Genomic DNA, 22,300 nt, shown 5'->3' with positions numbered 1-22,300 from the left:
ATTGCACGGCCGGCCTTCAAGATGGTGCCAGAGAAAGACAAGAGGCCTAAGAAGTCAACCTGGAAGTTTAGTTTCCATCCAGGAGAAGATGGAATTTTTGATTCTGGAAATTCTTGAACAGTTTCTACCTTGAGAAAGTTAAAGTTTTTCCAGGAAAAACTGGAAATCTTGGGAATGTTGTTCACATTAAAGCCTTCAAGAATAAAATCATGGTTGTTTCTGAGGAACGATTCTCTAAAAGGTATTTGAAATGTCTTACCAAGAAATACCTTGAAAAGAATAATCTTGGTGATCAGCTTCGGGGGTTGCATCTGATGAGGAGACTTACGAACTTCGTTACTTCCAGATTAGTCGAGATGAAGGTGGATCTGAGTCTGAGGGGCAGTGAAGCCATCCCTTATAGGCCTTTGCTTGCTGATAAAACAAATGAAGCATACAAGACAAAGAAACATCTAGAAATTGACCCTTAGATTATCAGTGAATGAAAAACCCTGTACTCATGTTAAGCATTCATCTCTTTAGGTGTATGCTGTTTACATGGTTCTTTAATACTTTCTATGAGCAATATTTAAATAACTTATAGCTGGTAGAATTCTTTCCAGGATTTCTGAAATGTATTGCTTTTTAAAATGTCCTCGAGTTAAAGTGTATAGTGTAGTATAGGAAAAAATGAAGCACAATTTTGGGTATAACTTTAGATAATAAAATATTTAAAATTAAAAAAAAGAAGAAGATTCGGGGCCTCACCCCTCCACAGCCACCAACTTTGTGTGTGACCTTGAATGAGTCCCTTGCCTTTGGCAGTCCCATCTATACACTGGGTACATGTGTGTGCCTGGGGGTTTTCAGATGGACTCCGGTGTCCCTTTAGCATAAGCTTTGGTGAATCTGAGTCCCCCTCCCCTGAACACAAACATGAGAATGGAATAGCATATTATGAAAGTTTCTGTAAACTGTAGTGTGATAGTTTATTTCCAAGCCCTTCCATGTCTTTATCTCATGAAGTTCTCAAAACAACCTCAAAGTGACTGGGGGTGAAGTGAAATGGGGGAAGTTTTACTGCAATAGTGTTTATAGCATGGGGAGCTAAAGCCCAAAGAGGGGTCACCAGCAATTTCGATGGAGCCCACACTAGACTTGGGACACCAGGCTCTGACCCAGTGCTCTTGCAGTTACACTGTGTGAATTATTACAAATGAATGGATACCCACAGCACTTTAATGCCGTGCCTGGCATTGTGCCTTGCCTGCAGTAGTGGGTGCTCACAGCATGCAGACCTAGGAAAGTGACTTGGTAGTACGAAGTATGAGAGCCAACCCCCACCTTGGTTACTCAGCCTGGGTCCAGGGGGGCTTAGGATTAGTACACACCCAGATCTGGGCCCAATCTTACAGGCTGCTCAGACCCAGAGTTCTCAGACATAGCCTGGGTCCCCAAGACCCTGCCCTCCGTCCACAACCTATTAGGTTCACCTTCTAGATAGCTGACGGTTATCCCAGGCTTGATGTGCCTCACACCCCACCTGTCCCTCCCACCTGCCCCACAGGGTCTCACACTATGGCTTCCAGTGATCATCCCTCCTGGTATTCACAGCCTGTGTAAGCCCCTCCCACTGAGTCTAGTGACTTGCTTCTAATAAACAGGATATGGGAAAAGTTACAAAATGTCCCTTCCATGATTAGGTTACAAGACACCGTGACTTCCGTCTTGCTGGCACTCACTCTCTTATGTGCTCTAATGAAGCAGGCTGCCATGTTGTAAGATGCAGTACGGAGAGACCAAGATGGTAAGGAACCAAGGGACTTATGAGGAACTGAGATCTTAGTCCAACAGCCTATAAGAACTAAACCTGCCAGAAACTACGTGAATGAGCTAGGAAGCGAATCCTTCCCAATCACATTTTGAGATGACTGCAGGCTTGTGAGATACCCTGAAGCAGAGGACCAGAGAAACTGAGATCAGAAATGTTATGATTTTAAGCCCCTAAGCTTTGGGATAACTTGTTATGCAGCAGATAACTGGTACATGGAAAGCACTCTCACTTCCACTATAGTCTCCAGCCAGGCTGCCCCACCTCAACCAGAAGACACACATACACACACATATACGAATGCCCCTTCCCCTTGGGGTGGAAGATTTGAATACTTCTGCTAGGTCAGCCTAGACTTGTTGAGGGGACTCTGAAGCCTGGGGATCCCCCCAGCCTTGTGCACTCCTTTTTTTTTTTTTTTTTTTTGGCTTCAACATGGCATGTGGGATTTTAGTTCCCCAACCAGGAATTAAACTCATGCCCCCTTGCATTGGGAGCATGGAGTCTTAACCACTGGACTGCCAGGGAAGTCCGTTTATTTTTCTTGTGCACTCCTGACATTCAGAGGAAGCAAAGAGACTGGGGAGCCCCCTTGAGATGACAAAGGGAAGGAGGGCCAGGAGAGCTGCCCCCAAGGAGCCTAGGCCTATCCTTAGGACCCCTGCTTGCCCAGCCAAGTTTCACAATATCCAAGTCCACTCTGCAGCCTTTGGAACAATGAATATGTACAGTGTCAATAAATGCAGATTCAACCTACTTTCTTTTGGCCTTTAAGTCTGACATTAAGATTAGAATTAATTGCTCCCAAAAGGAAATGAGTAACACATATTACAACCTTAAGCGAGAGGCTTACCTTTGGAGACCTCAGCCAACCCCAGTCTGGGCTGGGCTTTTCTCAGAATTACATCCATGACTTCTGTTCCACGCTGGGTCTGGGTGCTGTTTGAGAGAAAGGCAGTGTTTCCTAACACTCCCTTCTTCTGGATTATTTAGATTCCAAGGGGAATCCAGAAACTACATGACGCCATGGCAAGATCTTTCGGACTGTGCCATGGAAAACTTAGGCAAGATCGGCCATGTTTTTAAGCAGGGCTGTAAGTTAAAAACAAACCAACAGCACATGGGTCAGCCAGGAAATCCAGGATGGGTAGCAGCATGTGTGAAGACAGCTTAGCCAATACTATGCTCACTATGAGTCAGGAGTGTCACGAAGCTGCCAAAATAATGAACTTGGAGACTGTATTAAAAGAAGTAGAGTGCTCAGAGCAAGGAGGTGATGGCCCCGCCTGACTTTGCCCTGTTCAGGGTGTCTGGATTGGCCCTGAGCTTCACATTTTTTGAGGGACATTGATCAACTGGAATGTATCATGAGAAGACAATCAGGATGGGGAAGGGGCTGCAGCCTGTGTCCTGGGAGGACCACTTGGAAGAATTAGGCTTGTGTAGCCTGAAGAAAGTCAGACTGCAGCACAATGTCCTTTCTTCAAGTCCCTGAGTAGTTTCCAGGACAGAGATGCTGCAAGAGGGGCACACTGATAGCAACAATGCCATGTAGCAACAGACTTCAGTCAATAAAAGGAAGAAGCTTCAAAGAGTCAGAGGTAGACAAGGGTGATACTGGCTGGCTCAGGCAAGAAAAAACTCCCCATTCTGGAGGGATGTCCAAACACAGTTAAAAAAACAGATGGAGAGGTTCACAGAACAGAAGGGAAAGCTGAGGAATCAGGTCTTAAAAAGGACAGAATTGGGGCTTCCCTGGTGGCGCAGTGGTTGAGAATCTGCCTGCCGATGCAGGGGACATGGGTTCAAGCCCTGGTCTGGGAGGATCCCACATGCCGCGGAGCAACTGGGCCCGTGAGCTACAACTACTGAGCCTGCGTGTCTGGAGCCTGTGCTCCGCAACAAGAGAGACTGCGACAGTGAGAGGCCCGTGCACGGCGATGAAGAGTGGCCCCCGCTTGCCACAACTAGAGAAAACCCTCGCACAGAAACGAAGACCCAACACAGCCCAAAATAAATAAATAAATTTATATATATATTAAAAAAGAAGGACAGAATTCAGGGCAGCAGCTAATAGATGAGATTTTCTGAGTGTCACTGTCAGGATGAATCAGGTTGTCAGTAATTTGAACTCACATTCAAACTCCAGGGAGACTGCCTGACTGATCCATCTGGTATCACACACCCCTCTTGGGTAGCAGGGGACAGGGTATATTGACCAACAGATAGTCCAATCACGACCATACCCATTGAAGGAGGGTGGGGATTTCCACAAAGCAAAATCAGGAAGATGTTATCAAAAGAAAGGGATGCTGTGCTAGCACAATAAAGGGATTTGTGTCTTGCTTTTGCCAGGATAAGTCGACAAGACTTGTCAAGGGGACTCTAAAATCTTTTCCTCCAATTATATGTTAATTATATCTCAATGAAGCTGGGGGGAAAATGAAATAATATAAAAATCCGTTCCTCCAATCTTTTCCATTATAGTGAGAGTAATGATTTCCCTGACCCTATAAAAGGCCCACAAACTGTATCAAGATCAAGGTCCTGGGTAACATTGACACTTTGAGATGTGGGTACAGACATCTTGGTGGAAAAAACACTGGAACGTCTGTTTCCATCAGCAATGAGCACCAAACACCCTTAAAGAACTTTCCAATGGAAACAACTAAAATATCTGGATGAAATGTCTTTTAAAATGCATTGCTGGGGCTTCCCTGGTAGCGCAGTGGTTAAGAATCTGCCTGTCAATGCAGGGGACTCCGGTTTGAGCCCTGGTCCGGGAAGATCCCACATGCTGCAGAGGAACTAAGCCCGTGCACCACAACTACTGAGCCCACGAGCCACAACTACTGAGCCTGCGCGCCTAGAGCCCATGCTCTGCAGCAAGAGAAGCCACCGCAATGAGAAGCCCGCACACCGCAACGAAAAGTTGCCCTGCTTGCTGCAACTAGAGAAAACCCATGCGCAGCAATGAAGACCCAACGCAGCCAAAGAAAAAAAAAATCTAGGGCCTATTTTAGGTTGAGAATGTACAAGGAGACTATACAAAAGTTGGGATTTCCAAAGGTATACATACTCAGGATAAGGGTGAATAAAGTGCATTTTCTATTTCTTTTTTGTTTGTTTTTCGTTTCTTTTTGTTTCTTTTTTTTTTAAACGCATTTTCTTTTTGCCTTATATCCCAGACTTGAAGCTGAAGAAACTGGCAACCTGAAAACACCAAAGGGCACAGACAAAAATGCCTCCCAAAAGCCTGCTCTCCTCAGCCAAACAAGCAGGAAAAGGACAGCCCAGCAAGACAGAAAACTACTCCAGTCAAACACCACAGAAAAACTGTGACCCATCCACACCCACACCAACAATGGCCAAGTGGGGAGCATGGACCCAATTACATGCTGTTGTGGTAAGATGAATGACGGTCCACAAAGACACCCAGGTCCTAATCCCTGGAACCTGCAAATATTACCTTATGGCAAAAGGGTCTTTAATGTGATTAAGTTAAGAATCTTGAAATGGGGAGATTATCCTGGATTGTCCAGGTAGGTCCTAAATGTAATCACCAATGTCCTTATAAGAGAGGGGGAGAGGGAGATTTAACACAGAAATAGGAGATGTGACAACGAGAGCATGAGATCGGAATGATGTGGCCATGAGCCAAGGAATACTAGCAACCTCTAGAAGTTGGAAGAGACAAAGAACAGATTCTCTCCTGGAGCCTCAAGAAGGTGCTAGCCTTGCCAACACCTTGATTTTAGCCCAGTGAAACTGATTTTGGACTTCTGACCTCCAGAACTGTGAGAGAATAAATATGTGGTGTTTTAGGTCACCAAGTTTGTGGTAATTAGTTTTAGCAGCTATAGGAAGTTAACATAGCTATCTATCAGAAACTTACTTCTAATATAGCAATATAGGCAAGTTGAAAGTAAAAGGATCAAAAAATATATATCATAAAAACATTAATCAAACAAAACAGGAGGGCTCTATTAATATCAGGTAAAGTAGGCTTCAGAACAAAGAAAATTCCTAGGAACAGAGAAGGACTTTACCTAATGACAAAAGGGTAAACCCACCAACAACACTTAGCAATCCTAAATGTGTATGCACCAAACAACCGAGCTACAAAATATGTGAAGCAAAACTGATAGAACTGAAATGAGAAAGAAACAAATTCACAATTATAACTGGAGACTTCAACAACCCTCTCTCAATAATCGATAGAACAAGTAGACAGAAAATTGGCAAAGATATAGAACAACTCAGTGATACCATCATACAAGAGGATGTAGTCAACATTTGTAGAACACTCCACCCAATAACAGCAGAATACACCTGTTATTCAAATGCCTATGGAAGATGTGCCAGAATAGACCATCTCCTGGGCCATAAAAACAAACCTCAATAAATGTAAGAGAATTGATATCATACAGACTTAGCTCTCCAAAGTTCTCTGAGAGAGATAACAAGAAGATCTCTAAATACTTGGAAACTGCACAGCACATTTCTAAATAGTCCATGGGTAAAAGAGAAAGTCTCAGGGAAAAAAATAATTACCAATGGAAGTGAATGAAAATGAAAATACAACATGTCAAAACTTGTGGGAAATAGCAAAAGAACTGCTAAGAGGTAAATTTATATCACTAAAGGCATACATTAGAAAAATGGAAAAATCTCAAATCAATGACCTAAGCTTCCACCTCAAGAAAACAGAAAAAAGATAATAGCGTCAATAATATTATAACTCTGTATGGTGACAGATGGTAACTAGTCTTATCATGGTCATCATTTTGTAATATATAGAAATATTGGGGTTTCCTTGGTGGTGCAGTGGTTGAGAGTCCATCTGCCGATGCAGGGGACACGGGTTCGTGCCCCGGTCCGGGAAGATCCCACATGCCACAGAGCAGCTGGGTCAGTAAGCCATGGCCACTGAGCCTGCGCGTCCGGAGCCTGTGCTCCGCAACGGGAGAGGCCACAACAGTGAGAGGCCCACGTACCGCAAAAAAAAAAAGCAATCCAACAGAGGAAAGATACCCTTTTCAACAAATGGTGCTGGAGCAACTGGACATCCACAGTCAAAAAACAAAAAAAAACCCTCAACCTAAGTCTCATACTTTATGCAAAAATTAACTTTAAATGGATAATGGACTTAAACATAAAATGTAAAGCTACAGAACTTTTAGAAAAAAACATGGGAGAAAATCTTTGGGATGTAGGACTAGGCAAGCAAAAAGTTCTTAGACTTGACATCAAAGCATAATGCATAAGAGAAAAAAAAATGCTAAATAGGACTTTGTTAAAGTTAAAAACATTTGTCTAGGAAAGATCCTGTTAAAAGGAAGAAAAGACAAGCCACAAACCAGAAGAAAATATTTTCAAATCACATATTTGATAAAAGATTCATATGTAGAATATATATACAACTCTCAAACTCAACAGTAAGAAAACAATCCAACTAGAAAATGGATAAAAGAGATATTGCACCAAAGAGGATACATAGGTGACAAATAAACACATGAAAAGATGTTCAACATCATTAGCCATTAGGGAAATGCAAATTAAAACCACAATGAAATATCACTGCATACCTATCACAACGGCTATAATAAAAAAAAAAAACAGTGACACCAAATGTTGGCAAGGAGTCAAAGAAACTGGATCATTCATAAAATGCTGACAGGAATGTGAAATAGTACTGCCACTCTAGAAAACAGTTTGGCAGTTTCTTATAAAGCTAAACATATAACAACAATGTGACTCAGCAATTGCACTCCTGGGCATTTATCCCAAAGAAAGAAACATTATGTTCACACTAAAACCTGTATATGAATATTTATAGCAGCTTATTCGTAATAGCGAAACTTCTGAAAAAATAACAGATGTCTTTCAATGGGTAAATAGTTAAACTTTGGTACACCTGTATCATGGAATAATACTTAGCAATAAAAAGGAATAAACTACCAATACACACAACAACTTGGAATAACCTCCAGAGAATTATGCTGAGTGAAAAAAGGCAATTCCAATAGGTAACATGCTATATGATTGCATTTATACAACATTATTGAAATGAAAAAGATATAGTAATGGAGAACAACAGCTCAGAGATTGCCAAGGGTTAAGGAGAGGGTGCAGTTGGGAGTGAAGTGGGTGTGAATATAAAAGGAAACAGGAGGGCTTCCCTGGTGGCACAGTGGTTGAGAGTCCGCCTGCCGATGCAGAGGACACGGGTTTGTGCCCCGGTCTGGGAGGATCCCACATGCCGCGGAGCGGCTGGGCCCGTTAGCCATGGCTGCCAGGCCTGCGCGTCCAGAGCCTGTGCTCCGCAATGGGAGAGGCCACAACAGTGAGAGGCCCGCGCACCGTAAATAGCCAAAGCAATCTTGAGAAAGAAAAACGGAGCTGGAGGAATCAGGCTCCCTGACTTCAGACTATACTACAAAGCTACAGGAATCAAGACAGTACAGTACTGGCACAAAAACAGAAATATAGATCAATGGAACAGCATAGAAGGCCCAGAGATAAACCCACGCACCTATGGTCAACTACTCTATGACAAAGGAGGCAAGGATATACAATGGAGAAAAGACAGCCTCTTCAATAAATAGTGATGGGAAAACTGGACAGCTACATGTAAAAGAATGAAATTAGAACACTCCCTAACACCATACAGAAAAATAAACTCAAAATGGATTAAAGACCTAAATATAAGGCCAGACACTATAAAACTCTTAGAGGAAAACATAGGCAGAACACTCTTTGACATAAATCGCAGCAAGATCTTTTTTGACCCACCTCCTAGAGTAATGAAAATAAAAACAAAAATAAACAAATGGGACCTAATGAAACTTAAAAGTTTTTGCACAGCAAAGGAAACCATAAACAAGATGAAAAGACAACCCTCAGAATGGGAGAAAATATTTGCAAATGAAGCAACTGACAAGGGATTAATCTCCAAAATACACAAACAGCTCATGCAGCTCAATGTCAAAAAAAAACCCAACCCAATCCAAAAATGGGCAGAAGACATAAATAGACACTTCTCCAAAGAAGACAGACAGATGGCCAAGAGGCACATGAAAAGATGCTCAACATCACTAATTATTAGAGAAATGCAAATCAAAACTACAATGAGGTATCACCTCACACCAGTCAGAATGGCCATCATCAAAAAATCTACAAACAATAAATGCTGGAGAGGGTGTGGAGAAAAGGGAACCCTCTTGCACTGTGGTGGGAATGTAAATTGATACAGCCACTATGCAGAACAGTATGGAGGTTCCTTAGAAAACTAAAAATAGTACTATCATATGACCCAGCAATCCCACTACTGGGCATTTACCCAGAGAAAACCATAATTTAAAAAGATATATGCACCCCAATGTTCATTGTAGCTCTATTTACAATAGCCAGGACATGGAAGCAACCTAAATATCCATCAACAGAGGAATGGATAAAGAAGATGTGGTACATATACACAATGGAATATTACTCAGCCATAAAAAGGAATGAATTTTTGTCATTTGCAGAGACGTAGATGGACCTAGAGACTGTCATACAGAGTGAAGTAAGTCAGAAAGAGAAAAACAAATATCATATATTAACGCATATATGTGGAATCTAGAAAAAAGGTATAGATTATCTTATTTGCAAAGCAGAAATAGAGACACAGACATAGAGAACAAACATATGGATACCAAGGGGGAAAGGGCAGGGGTGGGATGAATTGGGAGATTGTGATTGACATATATACACTAGTATGTGTAAAACAGATAACTAATAACAACATACTGTATAGCACAGGGAACTCTACTCGGTGCTCCGTGGTGACCTAAATGGGAAGGAAATCCAAAAAAGAGGGGATATATGTATACATATGGCTGATTCACTTTGCTGTACAGCAGAAACTGACACAGCAGTGCAAAGCAACTATACTCCAATAAAAATATATATATATAGAACAAAAGTTGGCAGAATTAAAATACACCATCAGAACCCTCCTACACTGTTGGTGGGAATGTCAGTTGGTGCAGTCACTGTGGAAAACAGTATGGCGGCTCCTCAGAAAACTAAAAATAGAATTACCCTATGATCCAGCAATCCCACTCCTGGGTATATATCCAGACAAAACTATAATTTGAAAAGATACATGTACTCCAATGTTCATAGCAGCACTATTCACAATAGCCGAGACATGAAAACAACCTAAATGTCCATCGACAGATGAATGGATAAAGAAGATGTAGTGTATACACACACACAGACACGCACACGCACACACACACACAACGGAACATTTCTCAGCCATAAAAAACAATGAAATGATGCTGTTTGAAGCAACACGGATGCAACTAGAGGTTATCATACTAAGCGAAGTAAGTCAGGAAGAGAAAGACAAATACCATATGATATCATGTATATGTGGAATCTAAAAGATGACACAAATGAAACTATCTATGAAACAAACAGAATCAGGGACATAGAGAATAGACTGGTGATTGCCAGGGGGGAGGGGGTGGGAGAGGGTTGGATAGGGAGTTTGGAATTAGCAGATGCAAACTTGTTTATATAGAATGGAAAAACAACACTGTCCTATTGTATAGCACAGGGAACTATACTCAATATCCTGTGATAACCCATAATGGAAAAGAATATTAAAATGAATGTATATATATATATATATAGAGAGAGAGAGAGAGAGAGAGAGATAGATGTATAACTGAGTCACTTTGCTGTACAGCAGTAATTAACACAGCATTGTAATTCAACTATACTTCAATAATAAATAAATAAATAATAAAATAAAATACACCATCACAGTAAACACATCTCTCTCAATAATAATAGATCAAACAAACAAAAATATCAATAAGCATAGGGAATATTTGAACAGCTCAATTAACAAGCCTAACGTCATTCAAGGACTAGGGAACCCAACAATAGAAGAAAACATTTTTGTTAGCACACATGGAACATCTATAAGTATTGACCAGGTGCTAACCCATAAAACAAGCCTCAAAAGATTGGTGTCAGACCGTAAACTCTGACCATGCACTTAAGTTAACAATAACAACAACAACAAAAATAACTAAAGATAAAAAAAAAGAAAACTGAAGAACCCTACATGTTTGGAAAATTTAAAACAATTCTAAACAACTCAAAGAAGAAGTCTTAATAGAAATAGTAAGATATTTAAGCTCAAACCAGAAATAAAATATGGCATATCAAACCTGAGGGAGAGAGCTAAAGTGCTATTTAGAGGGAACATTATAGCCTTAATATTTACCTTAAAAAGAACATTTTCAAAATTAATTAGCTAAGCAATCTAACATAAGAAATTAGAAATCATAAAATAATAAATCCAAAGAAAGGAGAAGATAATAAAGATAAGAGAAAGAATTAATAAAATATAAAAATACAATATAGAGATATCAACAAAGTAAAATCTGTATTTTTGAAAAGCTTAATGAAATAGACAAACTCCTGATGAGATTAATCAAAAGGGAAAGAGATTGAGAGAGAAGGCTCAAATAAATACAATTAATTATGGAAAGAGAGGACATAAACATAGATGTAGCACATCTTGCCATTGTACACCAGAAGATATGTACAAGAATTTTCACAACAGTGTGTTCATCAATTGTAAATAGCTGAAAAAAACCCCACAAATGTCTATCAACATCAGAGTGCATAAATAAATTGCGGTCCATTCATACAATGCAATACTACTTGTGAAATTTCACTACAAGTGAAAATGAATGAACTACAGCTACAAACATCAACATGGGTGAATCTCAAAAACAAAATATTTAACATAAAAAAAGAAAAGTCACGGAGGAATATATGCCTTGTTATTTCAGTCATAGAAAGTGCTAAATGGATGAAACTAAACAATACCTTTCTTGTTTAGGGATCTATACATATAGGAGTGATATTAGAAATATTTGCTGACTATTCAGCCAGGCACCAACCAATCAGAGTGGGTGCCCAGCCAACCAAAACAGACACCAGCTGTAAACAATGGGAAATACTATACCTGAGCAACTGGCTGAATGTCAGTCCTCTATACCATCACGTTGTAACGTAAGAAATACATGGGGATGATTAGCACAAAATTATGTTAGTGATTATCCTGGGCGGGGAGGAATTAGGAAGCAAAAGGGGAGAGGAACCTAAGGGGTCTATGGCAATATTCTGATCTCTTAGGCTGGGTGGTGGCTTCAAGGATGCTCATTTGATGATGATGATGATGTGTAGTGCATCAATTCCTTCTTTTATATGGATGATATATTTCACCAAAAACAGTTTTTAAAGATGACTGGACTTGGATTCAGAAGTCTTAGATCCACAGCTATATAAATTTCTCACTAACTGAAGCTCAGAGAGATTGTGATCTAACCACCTTCGGTAACAGCCTCAAAACTAGCCTCCTGACTTCTAGTCGAGTGCTCATTCCTCTACACCCAGTTCCATGGCAGAGCTTCCTTTAAGTTCCATTCTCTTGAGCATTAATGGTTTGTTAAATGTTACACGTAAAAGTTGTTGAACCCAGGGCTGCCAGGATATGCAACTCCAGGGTCACCATGCACACAGTAAGATACTGTCAGCACACATCTTAGATGTCTGCTTTCACCCCCAGAACGTCCCCTTCACAGCACCCTGACATCCAGACCAACTAACCATGCCTCTGACATAGCCAAGAAGGAGCAGAGTAGGGCGACTCTCGTCTACAATGGGTTCTCGAGTCAGCATGTCCACCCCATTCCTTCCACCCTTTGCCATTAGACAAATGGCAAAACCAAGGAAGGAGAAAGGACCTACTCAAGATTACCCAACAGGTCAGGGGCAGTACAGGACTCTGAGCTGCCTGCACTAGGCTGGCAGCAGTGGGGCCCATCCACCTACCTTCCACGGAAGCAACCCAGGTAATTAGTACTGATGCTAATGCCCCACTCTGGAGTTCCTGACACCTCGTCTTGGATCTAGGCCCTTTCAAAAGGAGCATTTCAAATAGGAGCCATCAACACTTACAGAGGGTGGGTCTTAATCCATAGAGAATCATTAGCTTCACCCAAGTGATGGGACATCCATCAGCACCTCCCATTCTTCCACCAATTATCTATCTACTAATTATCTGGGATTAAGAATTGACACGGAGCAACATGGTCATTAACCACATATTTGCATGGCTCATTCATGTTAGTGGGGCTGCTCAGTCTCACCGAGTCTAATTGGACACGCCCACAACGCTGCACAACACATTAACATCTGCTCGGCTGTCAGCAGCCAATAAAGGATGGCAGGATGTGCTTACTTGCAAAGGGACTTGGCTCTTGGCAAAATCTTTTTGCAGGCAAGCTGGATGTCTTGGCTTTCTGGCAGGGAGGCTTAACTCAGAGCATGCAGACTGAGGCTCTGAGGCTTAACTCAGAGCACGCATTCGATATTCGTTAGCTCAAGCACTGTAGCAAGCACAGCACTGACTCCAGGAAATTTTACAAAGGTGAAGGAGACACTGTTCCTACTACCTCGGAGGTTTACCACCAGTCAAGGAAACACATGTAAGCAGAGAGAGCTAAGGGCCCTGAGAGAGGGAAAAGCAGCATGCCATGGGAATGCAAGCCCAGGAGAGATGTTTGGCCTGAGAAATCAAGGGAGGCCTTGCAGAGATGGCACTTGCAGCATAGGGACAGATAGAGAGAGGAATTCCAGGCTGAAGGAACTACCAAAGCAAGGGCACAGAGACGTGCAAGGAAAACGGGGCGTGACCTAGTGTAGATGGCACACATGTCATAGACGGGAAGGAGATGCCCTCGGTCATACCACAGAGAACACTGAATGTACTGCCAGGGTTTGGAAATGTTTCTGCTGGTTATGAGGAACATGGAAAGAATTTTGTTTTGGTGTGTAGGTGGGTGGGAGGGCGTTAGTAAACTTTTTATTGAAGGATAGCATACATATAGAAAAGTGTAAACATTTTCACTAACTGACCACACCTATGTAAATAGCACCCAGCTAAAGAAAGAAATCATTACTAAAAACTCCAGAAATCCCTTTTGGCCCCCTTTCAGGAACTACCCAATCACAAGAGAAAGCACTATCCTGATTTTAACACCATAAATTATTTTCCCCTATTTTCTTGCATTTGGCTTCTTTCACTCAAAGCAATGTTTTCAAGACTCATCCATGTTGCTATACGTAAAAGTAGTTTGTTAGTTATCTTTATGTTAATATCCCATTGTATGAAGGTATCACAATTATTAATGGGCAACATTTAGTTTCCAGTTTGGGGCTATAAACCTTCTTGCACATGACTTCTGGTGCTTTTATGGGTGCTTTTATCCATCTGTTGTGTACCTATCTAGGAGTGGAATTGTTGGGTCATAGGGTATGCATATATCTACTTGAATAGACAGTGCTAGTTTTCTAAAGTTGTTTTGTCCATTTACAGACCCACCTAACATAGAGTGTGGTGCTTAGAAAAGAGGGAGCTGGGACAAAGGGACCAGCCACGAGGCCACGCAATAAAGCCCAGGAAAGAGATAATGAAATCAGTGGCAACAGAACTGGAATAAAAAAGGCTGATAAAAAGAGGCACTGTAGCGTGGAACACATAGGCTGTGGACACAAGGGAGAAGTGGACTTGAGAGGGAGGTGGAGGAAGGTTCCTGTATGGGGTGGCTGGCTCGGTGAGGGTTGTCAGGTTTGAAGGCAGGAGAAGACATCTTAGTTTGGGACACATCGAGTTTAAGATGTAGGACAGACGATATGAAGATGTCCAATAAATTGCTGGTTACGTGAGTCTGTTCGCTAAGGGATGAGGTCAAGGCTGGAGACACAGCATTAGGATTTATCATCACAGAGGCAGGGGTTGAAGCCAGGTGTGGCTGAGGTTTCCCAGGGGCGTTGTGTGGAATCAAGGAGAGGAGGACTGAAGACCAGCCGCCCACCTTGACGGGATGAGCGGAGGAAGAGGAACGAGAGACAACATTGCTTTGGTCTGAAACGCTCGCAGGGGCTGTGAGGCGTGAGTCAGGCCCTTGGAGCCCAAGCAGCAGCCTGGGGTCCATCTCACCAGCCACGTTTTCTACTCAATGAACTTGCATCACTAACGTCAAAGCTGCATTGCAAAATCTGCATCAGACTGCGTACCTCTGGCAGCATCCTAGGGACAATGGGCACCAGAGACTCATAGCATCTTGGGGGCTGGGAGTCCTCTTCCCCACCTCCACACATCTCTGCCAAGATGGTATCCAGCACCCCAGGCAGGGAACTCAAACTCCCCATGGCGGCCCATTCCACTGTTGAGCAAGTGAGGCTACAAGAAAACCTTTCCTTACAAATGCAGTCTCACGATGTTAGAAGTCAAAGGAAGAGAAAAAATCGACCCTCCAATGGTCATGACCCTGGATAGAGTAAGATGCTAGGCCTCTGCATTCTGGAAAATCTGATTCTATTAACGTAGCCACGAGCATCTTCCTGTTGGGGTCATGGCATTTGACCCCTCACAGGAAGCGGCAGTGATTTCACTACCGTTCGCACCCTGGCTGGGGACGTGCTCATCTGCTGCAGGCATTCCTCTGGCTTCATCAAGCAGTGAGTCCTGCCCTGGAATGTGGCCAGGCTCTCAGGACTGAGGCAGTGCATGCCACGGCACAGATCCACCAGGCTGGACACGCGGAAAGAACGAGCAGTGGCTGGCTGAGAGCAAGCCCACTGCTAGTAAGGCGGGCACGATGCCATGAGATTCAACATCTTTTTCTAAATATTTACCTGCACCCGCCCTTTGTGGATCTCTGGAGAAATAGAAGGAAGACAGATATGATTAAGAAATGGCTCGCCCCCACGCCCCACCTTGAGGAGATTTGTGAAAGAAACGGGCATACAAGAAGGAAAGGTAGTAGCTGAAACTTTTTTTTTTTTTTTTGGCTTTGTTTTTAGCAATTTCCAAAACACCCACCCACGTAGCCTCTGCATGATCTGAAATATGGAGGTTTGATATCTGGAAAAGGCATCAGAGGAAAACTGCCCTTGAGCCTCAATAGAAAGGGTCTTATCAGCCACTATTAACAATTGACATAGCATGAAACTCCAAAGTGTTAATCCTTGGATACGTGTTTGCCAACTGAAAAGACATACATCACGTTCTCTGGACTACAAGCCATCCATTCCATTAGACCTCAGACTGAGGACTCTTAGGAATTTTCCAAAATTTGCAGACTTCGGAAGTAGTTAGCTTCTATCCAAGATGACAGAACAAGATTAGCTTTCTGGTTCTACAGAATCCTTTTTCTTTCCCTTTGCTTTACCACTCATCTTGCCTATTATTGTACACTGACACCCTCTGTTTTCTCAAGATGATTCCCATTATCTTCATCCTATTACTTTTGACCCCCTATGGTCATGAGACTTGCCCAATCCATAGGCATGGAATCCCACCAAGCACAGCATATGACCAGTAAACAAGGTATGGGAATAGCCCATGGTCGTGGGATGCACAGCTTGATATCACATAATGCACCTGGAGGCGGCCAGCCTCACAGAATGCTGAAATGCCCTTCTAAAGGCACAACCAATGTACTAGGCACTCTGTAAGAATAGAGTGCCATTCTTCAGGATGCAGTGCATTTGTTAAATCAGAGACCCCCTATAGGTGTGTGTGCCCCAGCAGGAAGGATAGATGGCCTGGGAACCAAGGGGTGGAAGCAGCAGTGGCCCCACTAACCGTCAGTCCCAATGTCCACTGTATAACTTTGTGCTTCCCATCTCTGCACCTCTGGCCTCTGCAGGGTCACACCTGCTCAATCTCATATGAATCCACCAGTATGGGAATATATACTATGGCTTATCAGTTGGACTTCTTGACTGGAACTTACTTGTTTTATAGAAAATTGGTTGATTTTCTCAACTTCTTGATTGTTGTGGTGGTTTCACTGGTATATTTATACGTCAAAACTCATCAAATTGTACATTTTAAACAACTGTACCTCAGTAAAGCTGTAAACAAATAGAAAATTTGAAAAGTTACATGAAATGCCTGATCTCAAATGAAAAAAAATACTGAGATTTCAATAAAGAGTTTGGTAGAAATGTAAAAAGTAGATAGAAAAATCAAGAAATCCTTCATAGAAGAAGTAACCATAGGCATGATTCAAAATTAATAAAGTATATTTTCATATATAACTCCAACTGCTCTCTTTAAAAGTTGGAACAGCTTAAAGAGAAGGCCTCTCCTACTCTTCAAACCAGGATGGGTTTGAATGTGCAGGTTGGGGCAGGGCTTTAGGAGAGGGGAATTGCTCTGTGTAATAAAGGAGAAGCATTATAATGATGGGGAAAGGGGAGGTGCCTGGGAGAGAGGAGAGAGGAACCAGGACCAGCAGGGTGGGACACTGCAGAGGTGAATTAGGGTGAGTTGAGAGCCCTTAGGGGCAGAGCAACACAAAAGGGACTTCGAGAGGAAAGGAATTAATCAGAGAGGATTTTTAAGTTGTTTACCATGGTGTATGCCATGGGCCTCTCTCCCTCGGGTCACTCCCACACTATCTTTTAAAAAGGCTGCATTGCTCACTAATTCTTTTATATGAAAATGGATTTTTCGGGAAATGTTGAAGGGGACAGGGATGAGTTGTGTGTCTGTGTTGATGCACGGCAAAAACAGATTATGCGGAGAAGCTGGAGTTAAAGACTTCAGCGTAAATCCCTGGAAATGAACAAAAAATTACAGGAGAACTTCAGAGTTTCAAAAGCTGTGGAACTGGTGAGATTCAAGTTGAGATCTCCCAGGGGTAAAGAAGGACCCAGTTAATATCTAGGTTTTAGGTGGAAGAAACAGGAAATAGCATAAGATATATATATGATATGATGAAAAGATGGAGTAGAGAATAAAAAAGGCCCAGAGAAGGGTAGAAGGATTTAGAAAGTGTTGAGGGACCTGCTAGGCTAAGAGGCTATAGTTCACCTTTGTCCCCCCAGCCCCCCACCACCACCCTAGAGAAACTGAAGATGAGCCCCCAGCGGTAACTGAGTTTTATTTTTTTCCTGCCCCTTTTCCCAGTTTTCTAAATTATGTTGGCCCAGAGAGACAACTGAGATGGGAACTCTGAGGAAAGAAGAGAATATCATCTTTGTGGGCAGGGAGGGGCTAGAGTATAGCATCTAGGAACTTTATCCAATACCCACAGACCATCTGTTTGGTGTTGTAGCGAGGTCTGGGGAAAAAAAAAACCCCAATCACGCAATTCAGGAGCCATGGATTGGATTATTAAGAGAGTTCAGAAAAACTGACGAAGAATGGAGTCCTCAACACTGGTTCATTGGTCATTGTCCAGCCCCACCCCCCATCCAGGTGTCTTGGCCAAGCCTTTCCTCTGTGTTAGGGCTGATCTGAATAGCAATGCTGACCTTCTGAAAGCATCTAATCAGATGCTGGAGCCCCGGTGCTGTCCTCAGGGAGCAGAACCTCACCTTCTGGAGCAAATCCTACCTGAGATTTTGGCCCCTTCCTCAGGAGAGGTCAGTCTACTAACTGAAGAAAATCAGCTGTGGATCCCACACAGAAGACCTTTCTGCAAGGTTTTCAAGAAAATTATATTTTTATCTACTTTATAAATGAATAAAAGAGAAGTAAATTAGAACTCTGTTAATGCAAAGTAGAAAGATTTATTCGTGAATTATGATCTGCCTAAAGAGAGGAGAATAAGAATTGAGGCCAAGCCCCTCATTCCTTTTTTGTTTTGCAGCATCAGTGCAGGGAAGAAGAGGAGCAAAGAGGGAGCATTTTGTGGGTAAGGTTCTGCCTATTCAGTCCAGAGCTCTCAAGGGTTAACCTTAATCTCTCCTTTCCGTAAGACCCAGGTCCACATCCACAGTCTCTAAGGATGTCAGCTGCTAGAGCTCATCACTCTTAGAAAACAAAGCTCTCAGCAGGGAGAGTCATAGGAAGGAGTCAGAACCAAGAACACTTCTCCAGTTCCCTGCTAGGTCCATCCCCGGGAATGGAAGAATGGTGGAGCGGGCCTGTGGGTCTTGACCACTAGGTGGCAGTGTGAGACACGGTGGAATGGATATCTGGAGGCAGACCTTTTGGGTCCTGTTTTGGGACAAATTGTTTAATTTTCCTAAGGCTCAGATTCCTCCTTGAGATACACTTGACTTTCATCCCTCACAGTGTGGTTATGAGGATCAGATGGGATAAAGTATAAAATGCTATTCCATCCCTGAGCCTGTCTATTGTTGTCACTGACTGTTTGACCTTGTACAATAATGCTTGGGGCTCTTGGAGTCTAGTCTCCCAAAAGCCTCCCCCAGAGGACAGTTTTGCTCAGCCTCCTATAAGATCCTTTGCTCCTACCTTCACCGCATGTGACCAAGTCTCCTTCTTTCCCAGCTTGGAGAGTTTGCCAGAAAGGAGCACACGTGACATGGGACCTGTTGACTCTTTGGAAAAGCAGGTATTGATGAAGCTCTTCTACTTCTTTCCTTCCCCCTCTTCCTAGCATGGCCTCTGTGACTGCAGGGCCCCCGTGCAGCCGAGGTTGACATGAGAGGGTAATCCTATAGGGAAGGGAAGTTGAAAGAAGCACCCTCCTTGAAGAAAAAAAGAAGCATCTTGAAGTCAGTGATGTAGGGAACGTGACTCCTGCCAGGCCTGCTGGGCCCTCCTATCCTCATTCTGCTCCCAGTTGCAGCATACATCCTGTCTTTTGCAGCCATCTGGACAAGCTTCTTGATGATAACAGTTTGCGGCAAGATCCCTGCTGGGAGGATCATGATAGAGTGACTGTAGAAGCTGATCTTCTGATGTCTGGGCAGGAGCTCCAGGAGATACAAGTCACAAAAAGAGTGCATTTCCAAATTATGGAGCAGAGAGAAAAGGAGGAGGGACACTTCCTAAGCAACTGAGGCAGACTACCAATGAAATCTTCTAGAACTTTTTTTTAACTTTATTAAAATACTGAATTTCACATGTATATTTTTATCTCCCCACCATTTTCATTTGTCTGACCACCACTACTACTATGTCCTATCATAACATTCTAGACATACTTAAAACCAAGCAAAGGGTGGAGTTCCATCTTTAAAAACTAAACATGCATTTTGGACAACACATTCTTGGCAATGGAACCTGGACAATATTTATCAGACATGGTAGGGAAAGTTCTCACTCTTCATTATAAAAAGGACAGCCAGATATCAACTATTTTCTTTCTCTATCTATCTATCTATCTATTATCATCGATTTTTGGCTGCGTTGGGTCTTTGTTGCTGTGTGCGGGCTTTCTCTAGTTGTCGTGAGCGTGGGCTACTCTTCATTGCGGAGCATGGGTTTCTCATTGTGGTGGCTTCTCTTGTTGCAGAGCATGGGCTCTAGGTGCGTGGGCTTCAGTAGTCGAGGCACGCAGGCTCAGTAGTTGTGGCTCGTGGGCTCTAGAGCACGAGCTCAATAGTTGTGGCACATGGGCTTAGTTGCTCCACGGCATGTGGGATCTTCACGGACCAGGGCTTGAATCCGTGTCCCCTGCATTGGCAGGCGGATTCTTAACCACTGTACCACTAGGGAAGTCCCTAAACTATTTTCTTAAAGAGACTTCCTCCACTGCCAGAGATCTTGAATAGCCTTCCGGAAACAATTCTTCACTTAACTGATGAACTTGGCTTCTACTCTGGGAAGGGAACCACCTTTTTCTATACTTGCTTGCATTTTTACTTTAATGCCTTCTACAGAGCTAGGTCCTTTCTGTGTTTTAGCAGTCTTTTCCTGTTTTTTGAAGGATTCTTGACCTTTTGATCTTGGTGTTGATGGTTTTGAGTCTTTTCAATTCTGGTTTGATTTTTGTGCACTTTTGGCTGGAGTATCTTGTACAGATTACTGGAGCTTTTTCTTCAGCTTCCTCATCATCAAAGTCATCATCATCGTCATCGGCATCATCATCGTCATCTTCATCAGCAGCAAGTTTTACTTTTTTCCGTGGAAACTTGCTACCACTTCCAGGGGCAGAACACTTTCCAGATATACTTAGGAGTGTCACATCCTCCTCCTCTTCATCTTCTCACTCTGCAGCTTCCTCCACAGCTACTAAATGCTGTCCACTAATAATGCACAGGCCCTGAACCACACTTCAACCATCAGACCACAGGTGGTGTTATTTCAAAGCCCCCAAGGGAACCCATTGGCTGTACAGACATCTTTGAAGTTGCCAGTGTTACCTGAATTGGACTGCCTTCATAATTCATCGCCTCTGCTCCAACAATGTGTAATTCATCCTCTGCACCAGCCCCTAAACTGAGGGTTCTTAAAGATAACTGGTGCTCATTTTCATCATTATCCACCTTAAAGTGATAATCTTTGTCGGCCTTTAGTTCACAACCGAAAAGATAGTCTGGGACCTCAGGGGACTCATGTCCATGTCCATCGAATCTTCCATGGGTTGGTGGCATGCACTTAGGTGGGAGAGAAAGCGGATGGAGGTAAACGACTACTGTTCCGGAGAACAGCCGCGAAGGATGCAATCATACCAGGACTGGGGCTACTTTAGTCTCTTGCAGACACACAGGACACCGCAGGCTCCCAAGCCTTGTGGAGCATCATAGACAAACCAGAGCAGCTGCAGTCCTCAGCAGTTCCCAAACCCCAAAACTTGAAGGGACTCTTTGCAGAAGTGGAGCCAGCTCTTCCAGGGTGTTCCCTCTCTGCATAGTGAGTCCCTGGGGCTACTGTCCTGGTCTTGGGTGGCTGACCCCCACTAGTGTCTCCCTTTGCCTTATTCAGTGGATTCCCTAATGGGCCCAGTCCATATTCAGGCTAAAATATCTCCATTGCAGCCCCAGCCCCAGCCCCCTCTGATCTTGAACCCTGCCCCAATCCCAGCCCCTAACTCAGGCCCACCTTCAACCTCTCTCCCATTCTGTCACCCCAGATAGGGCCTGTGGAGTGTCCTTCTCTGAGCCCCAGGATGAAGTGCAGTCTCTCATCCCAAAAGAAATTCAACCCCGAGACTGGCACTTATTCTAGAAGCAGCTGGAACTCTTTCCGGTCCAAAGAGCTCAGGAAACCTTTCATCCTCTAGCTCCCAACGTTCCTCAGTGCAACATGGCCTCTCTGTCCTAAGTACCAGGCTCCATCCTTGCTAGAGAATTTCCTATTATCAATGAGATCTGGCGGCAGCTGGAGCACCACCTTTGAAAGAGCTTCATCCAACACTGGGCCCACCTGGCACAGATACAGCCTCAGGGCAAACGAGCAGGGAATTCTTGGCCAAAGGGCAAACATGAACCTTCACAGCCCTCTGTGGTAGGGGCCAAAGCAGCAAGGAAGAATCTAGGCCACATGACGTTGAGGCAATCAGGAAATTTCCATGTGAAGGGACAGGCAAGGTGACCCACAGAGTCCGGTGCATAGCCTGAGGAAGAGCCCCCAAATAACCCAGGTATTTAGAAAGCTATCCTGGGAGGAGTCTAGGCTCTGACTCTGAGGAGACAGAAAGTGAC

General features: G+C 43.2%; 2 pseudogenes; one reads left to right on the top strand and one right to left on the bottom strand.

Annotated features, from left to right (window-relative positions):
- Nucleotides 1-388, top strand: LOC112392647 (60S ribosomal protein L22-like 1 pseudogene; annotated as a pseudogene).
- A 19,994-nt stretch (nt 389-20,382) lies between these two features.
- On the bottom strand, nt 20,383-21,237 carry LOC112392665 (nucleophosmin pseudogene; annotated as a pseudogene).
- Between the last annotated feature and the right edge of the window lie 1,063 nt (nt 21,238-22,300).

Source organism: Neophocaena asiaeorientalis, unplaced genomic scaffold, assembly GCF_003031525.2.
Source record: "Neophocaena asiaeorientalis asiaeorientalis breed wild unplaced genomic scaffold, Neophocaena_asiaeorientalis_V1.1 scaffold192, whole genome shotgun sequence".
NCBI lineage: Eukaryota > Metazoa > Chordata > Mammalia > Artiodactyla > Phocoenidae > Neophocaena > Neophocaena asiaeorientalis.
This window is presented reverse-complemented; position numbering and strand designations above follow the sequence as displayed.